This window comes from Capsicum annuum, chromosome 6, assembly GCF_002878395.1.
Source record: "Capsicum annuum cultivar UCD-10X-F1 chromosome 6, UCD10Xv1.1, whole genome shotgun sequence".
Taxonomy (NCBI): Eukaryota; Viridiplantae; Streptophyta; class Magnoliopsida; order Solanales; family Solanaceae; genus Capsicum; species Capsicum annuum.
The window spans coordinates 37013301-37019570 of NC_061116.1; the positions used below are offsets into that span (position 1 = coordinate 37013301).

General features: G+C 30.3%; 1 long non-coding RNA gene across 1 annotated transcript; it reads left to right on the forward strand.

Moving 5' to 3' along the window:
- The first annotated feature begins 2151 nt into the window (after window positions 1-2151).
- On the forward strand, window positions 2152-4606 carry LOC107873453. Its single transcript, XR_001675341.2, has 2 exons — window positions 2152-3023; window positions 4128-4606. It is a non-coding gene; the product is annotated as an uncharacterized LOC107873453 (long non-coding RNA).
- The last annotated feature ends 1664 nt before the right edge of the window (window positions 4607-6270 follow it).

The following is a 6270-nucleotide window of genomic DNA, read 5'->3' on the forward strand; positions in this document are numbered from 1 at the left end:
AAATTACCAACGTGAGAAACTGTCAATATAAAAATTTGATTTGTTGATTGAGTTTACTCACACCACTTTTCTTTTTTTACTTTATTTTTAAAAATATTAACTTTTGTATGTAATGATATCCATAGATTTGTCTTTCTTATCAAATTTCAAAAGAATATCATCTCAAATATAAATAAAAATAGATAATTAAGCTATCACAACTTAGAATATATCTAGTACTTAATATTAATTAAATCTAACTTGCATATTTAGATAGTAAAAAATCATTGAAATTAAATTTTGTTACAAAAATAATTAGATAATGAAGAAATTTTAATTTTTTTAATAGTTTATATGCATGCATGCATAAATTTAAAGATACATATGTACAAATGTCAATGTTTCTCTTTATTATTTTAATCGAATAATATGTATGTTTCTTCTACAATTTTACTTTTATAATATCAAAATAAAAAATGTCTCTTACTTGAATTCAAACCTGGATATAATACAAAAAAATATCTTGTTAAATGATATACATCTGCATATAAAAATGAAATGTTAAATCAAAAATAAAATTTATAAAATGAATAATATGAAGAAATCACCATCTGTATATAAAAATAAAAATGTTAAATCAAAAATAAATTTATAAAACGAAGAATATGAAGAATACAATAATTAAACTAAGCATAACATTATATATTATTGTAGGAGTATATATAAGAGAGAATAAGAAGGTACAATTTCATTTCATTTCAACTTTTATTTAAATTTAAATTACATATTAATTTGTTGAAAGAAGATAAGTTCATTATATTTATCTTTTTCAAATACAATGCATATTTATCTTATAATGTTATATTTGAATTGAAATAATAATTTAAAATCAAACCACATATGGCATATTTAATTATAGTAAATAACATGTTGTTGTTGTTGTTGTTGATATTTATCTTATAATGTTATATTTGAATTGAAATAATGATTTAAAATCAAACCACATACGACATATTTAATTATAGTAAATGACATGATGTTGTTGTTGTTGTTGTTGTTATTGTTGTTATTGTTGTTGTTGTTGTTGTTACTGTTGCTGTTGTTGCTGCTGCTGCTATTGCTGTTGTTGTTGTTGTTGTTATTGCTGTTGTTGTTGTTGTTGCTGCTGATGTTGTTGTTGTTGTTGTTGTAGTAGTAGTAGTAGTAGTAGTTGTTGTTGTTGTTGTTGTTGTTGTTCTTGTTGTGATCCTAACTTTCAGCAACTAAAAAGATATTCTAGCTAGATGAAAATTTTGAATTTATACTTATTATAACTACCTCTGTAATTTTAAAGTTTTAATTTTATCTCAACTCTTAATGCTTATCATTATTTAGTTTGAATTTGAATTTAAAATAATTTTATCCAACTCTTTATCATTTTCTCTCTGTAATTCAAAAACTTCAACATTAATAAAAATACATACCGATGTTTTTGTTGTTGTTGTTGTGATCCTAACTTTCAGCAACTAAAAATATATTCTAGCTAAATGACAATTTTGAATTTATACTAATTATAACTACCTCTGTAATTTCAGAGTTTTATTTTTTCTCAACTCTTAATGCTTATCATTATTTAATTTGAATTTGAATTTGAATTTAAAATAGTTTTATCCTAACTCTTTATCATTTTCTCTCTGTAATTCAAAAACTTCTACATTAATATAAATACATACCGATGTTTTTCAAATTCATCATTGTTGACACCTAATTTTTGCCCTCCACAACTAAGTTTAATTTCGAGTTTCTTCGATTTAAAATAAAATTACAACATTTATTTTATATGGATAAAAGCTTTCCAAAGTATTTATCTAAGTGATTTTGCCATTTAAGTAGCTGTTATATAGTTTTGTATTCGCATATACAAAATCATATAATTTTGTTACTTAAACAACTATTTTATGAAAAATTAAATTTTAACCAAGGGTTATCTTGAAAATTGATTCAAACGGTTAAAGTTTTGATTGAAATATAATTTACTCTCAAAATACTTTATTTTGAAAAAATATTTGTTTGATTTTATCAAATCAAGAAGCTTAGGATTAAATTGATTAATTTATTTCAAAATTATACTTTAATTTAGCCAATTTGTTAAATTAGATCTTAATTAAAATCAATTTGTCCATAATTGCATTACAATTGGTGAATTGAATTTTTAATTAGATTAAAATTTAAATAATTGTCTAAATCCTCAATTCCTAATCTACCCAAAAATAACCCAATGCCCAGCCCAAACTTCCTCTTCTTTTCCCACTTAACCCAACAACCCACTTTCCTTAAACCAGCCAACTCCAGGCCCAAAATAAGTCGACCCGGCCCAATCCCCTTCTCTCCCCTCCCCTAAATCAACGTACAACAGCAGCAACACATCGTCATCTTCTTCAAAACAGCGTAACAACAACAGCTTCAACCACACCAGCCAACTTCATCGACAACAAACAACTTCAAACGGCAAAATTCATTAACAACATCAACAACAACACTTTCAGCAGCCAACAACAACCCTAGCGAACCAATTTCAAATGACCCGAACCAACAACGTTGACCTAACCCGGCGCGAACACCAAAATTCAACCAAACAAATTCCTTGAATCACGGAAAAGACGTCTCTCTTCACCTTATCTCTGCAATTTTGCAGGCCAAGGAGCCATCTTTGTTGACCTTTTGCTTAAGATTGAGTGTCTTCAATGCCAAAATCCAATCCAAATCAGAAAGGTCAGTCCAAATCCGAAATTTAGGAATGTGTTTCTCTATTTTTTGAAGAGGAAAAATTGATATCTTCCCCTATAAATAGGGATTGAGGGGGAGAGGGCAAGGTAGAGGATTTTTGGGAAAAAACTTGAAGATTCTGGAAGCGCATGCTTCTAATCTCACGTAACCGGAAATCTTCGAAGAAAGAAAAGAATCAAAATTTGTCGATTTGTTGGAATTCCAGTGATCGGAATCGAGCTTAGGTGGTGGAAGTTCGGTCGTTAAGCCCGTTTGTCCCTGTTCCTGCACCAAAACAGGTAAATAACCCTTCTTTTCTATCTTCAGTTTCCTCTTATGCTTAAACGTTGAATCGTGGATATCACAGTAACCTTGGGAATGGTATGGTCTTGTTTGTGTGCATATTTGAGGTTGAGTGGAGCCTTTCGTGGTTTAAGTACCTCAAGTTAACATACCACCATGTAATTGAGAAACTTTATACTTAATAGATTTGTTTGTTTTTCTTTCTAGAAATTTTCCACACTCGTTGATGATATCGTATAAGTATGAAACTGTTTCTCGCTCATTAAAAAAAAAAAAGAATCGAACTTCATGATAAGCCTATTTCCGTCTCGAAAACCCTGTTTTAGATGTTGAAGTATGGCTGCATAACTGCTCTGGGTTTGAGTTGTTGTTGCGTCTTTCTTTTGCTAATTTTGTCCTGTTCGCAAGCATCTTCTATTTCACAGTTTGATAAGGCTTGAATCTTGTTGTCTTAAAGTGCAGCTCTTAAGAAAATTTGAATCTTACTCTTGTTGAAAATGATGTGTGGTTAGTTGCTGATGTTGACTTGATCCAAAATAGCTTTTAATTGCTATAGATTTTGCCAAGTTCCTGTACACATTAGAATGATTCTCCTAGCCTCCAACCGCATTAGTCCTTCTTTCGTGCTTATTTGTTTAAAAACAATAATGGAGTCAAAATCTAAGTGTGTCCTTATTGGGTGAAAAATATGAAATTTTCCTTGCCTTATTTCCAGTTTTGAATTCCATGCCACTGGAAGTTGGTTGGTTCTCCTTTCAAGTGTTTCTCTCCCATTTATATTGGCTTTGAATAATTGGCTTTTTTTTAATGTGAAATGACTAAATTGGAGTGAAATTGTTTGTTTTTGGTGTTTGGGGATAACAACAACAACAACAAACCCAGTGTATTCCCACTCTTTGGGGATAAATCACATAGAAATTTTCCTTCTTCCAAAGTCGTCACCTGTGGAAATTAAGCACTTTAAGATACCTCTTTTGCCATGTTTGGAGTGTCTAATTTGCTTGAATTCTTTATTCACATTCGAATGCTAAATCGGTGGTTCCTTCACGTACTAATCCTTACCTTTTTTTATGCATGAACTCCTCTGTTGAGTCCCTCAGACTCTCTTCCCTCGTATTTCGTTGGATTAAACCCAACTTGCATCGAGTCAAGACCCATATCAAGTCCAAAATGGACTAATGCATGAAGAAATTGGGCTGCAGATATACAGCAGCATACATGGGACATACAGTAAAAAATGGGAGGTGAAGCTGGTGTACAGGTGGAAGGCTAAAATATATGCGTATTTGGCTGATATACATTCCGATATACACCAGATATACAAAAACGCAGCAGCAGCGAAACTGATATGCAGTCAGTATACAGCTGATATACATTGCAGGGAAATGGACTTAAAAGTCCATAAAATGGGAAGCCCAAAGCTGGGCAGCCCACTGATGAGCCCAAAAAGGGCCCAATCTAACTTTTAAATCTCTTATTCTCTTATTTATACTTGTTTATTTGTACTAACTTAAATTAGTTTTTTTTGGTGAAAACTAACTTTAATTAATTAATCCAGTGCTTCCCCATGTTGTTGCTATTTTATTTTATTTCGATTTTCATACTTGATTTATCTTGGCTAAATGGATTAAAGTGGGTTTTTCGATTCTTCCTAAAATCAAGTCTTTAAAAATTAAACGCTTCGTTTCCAAAATAACATTTGTTTATTTCATGTAATTAATAGCGCACTTAGATAGCAATTTTCTTCAAACTAAAAAAAATAGAGAAATAAAGTAAAATAAAATAATAAAAACATAGTTTTTCTTGTAAATTTTAATTTTTCCAGAGAAATAAAGTAAAATAAAATAATAAAAACATAGTTTTTCTTGTAAATTTTAATTTTTCCACAATTGATGACATTTCTACGTGGTATTCCCTCGGCATTTTGCAAAGTTACTATTCATAACGAAATGGATCTTTTCTTATATAATTTTCTTTTCCTCAAAAATCGAACTTATTTCCTCTTTAAATCCAAATATGCAACCTAGTTTAGTTAAGTTTCTTTTTAATCCAAATAGAATATTTCATAATTTCTCTAAAAAAAAATAAATTACGAATTAAGTAGAACTTTTCAATTATCATGTTCCTTGATTGTTTTCTCATCTCTTTCAAAATTAGTATTGAATTAATTAGGATATATTATAGCCTTTTTTCCTAATTTAAGTAGACTATTTCTTGTTTGAATAAATAAATGTCATTTTTAGATGTGCGAATACATAATTTTAATAGTTAAAAATCAATCTCTTTGTAAGTTAGTCACCCTTCTTTAAGTTAGTCAGAAAATAATCTTTTGGTGAATCGTTTTTAAACAGACGCTTCTAAGTGCCTTAAAAACTTCTTAGGGCGTTAATTGAACCCTTACTCAATTTCTCGAATTTCAAAGCTTTATTTCTGTTTCTAAATCCTTGAAATCTCTTTAAGTTTTCTCGATATTTTCTGTAAAAATCAAGTGGCGACTTTGTAAATTTGTTAAACTTATTTCGAAATACTCTCGAGTATTTTTGAAATAATTTAGAAAGTTAAAACCATTTTCTTTAAAATAAAATTCGAAAAGGGATAAAACAGAAATGTCGACTCTGCTGGGGATGTATCTAGGTTCTAATCAAAAGAAATTTTTCTAGCTTGTTGTGGCAATTGATTACATGTTATTTGTTAAATTCCATATAAACTGGCATTCTGTTCATATTTCCTCCACTTCAGAAAATTAACATTCACACATATTGTACCCCCGGATTATACATTGTACTTTCTCAAAATTCTTTCAGATCACCCATTTTAGAGAGTCGGTGCATACATGGGCGTAAGTGAGAGTTTTATTGCCATGGGATCACATGCCTTCTCATATAGGAAATCTAAGTCCGTGTCTACCCAAATCTTAGAAAACTTAGAACGTTGCACCCTTGATTTAGGTCATGCATGCATAAGCCATAGGTGGTTTGACCCATGTGTCATTCCATGAATTTAGAAAACGCCTTTATGTCAAACGGGTTCACGATCCGATGACGACCTTCATATTATATGCAGAGATAATGATAAATTGATCCTAGTTAAAATTTGACAATATTAAGTTTGGAAAAGCATTTGCTTATGTTGTCTTCTTGTAGGTTGCTAGAATGGATAACTTGCCTAATTTTGCCAACACCCAAATGGTTGTGTGTGTGCCACTTAAGCTAAAGAGATGGTGGGAGAACATCAAGATGGAGC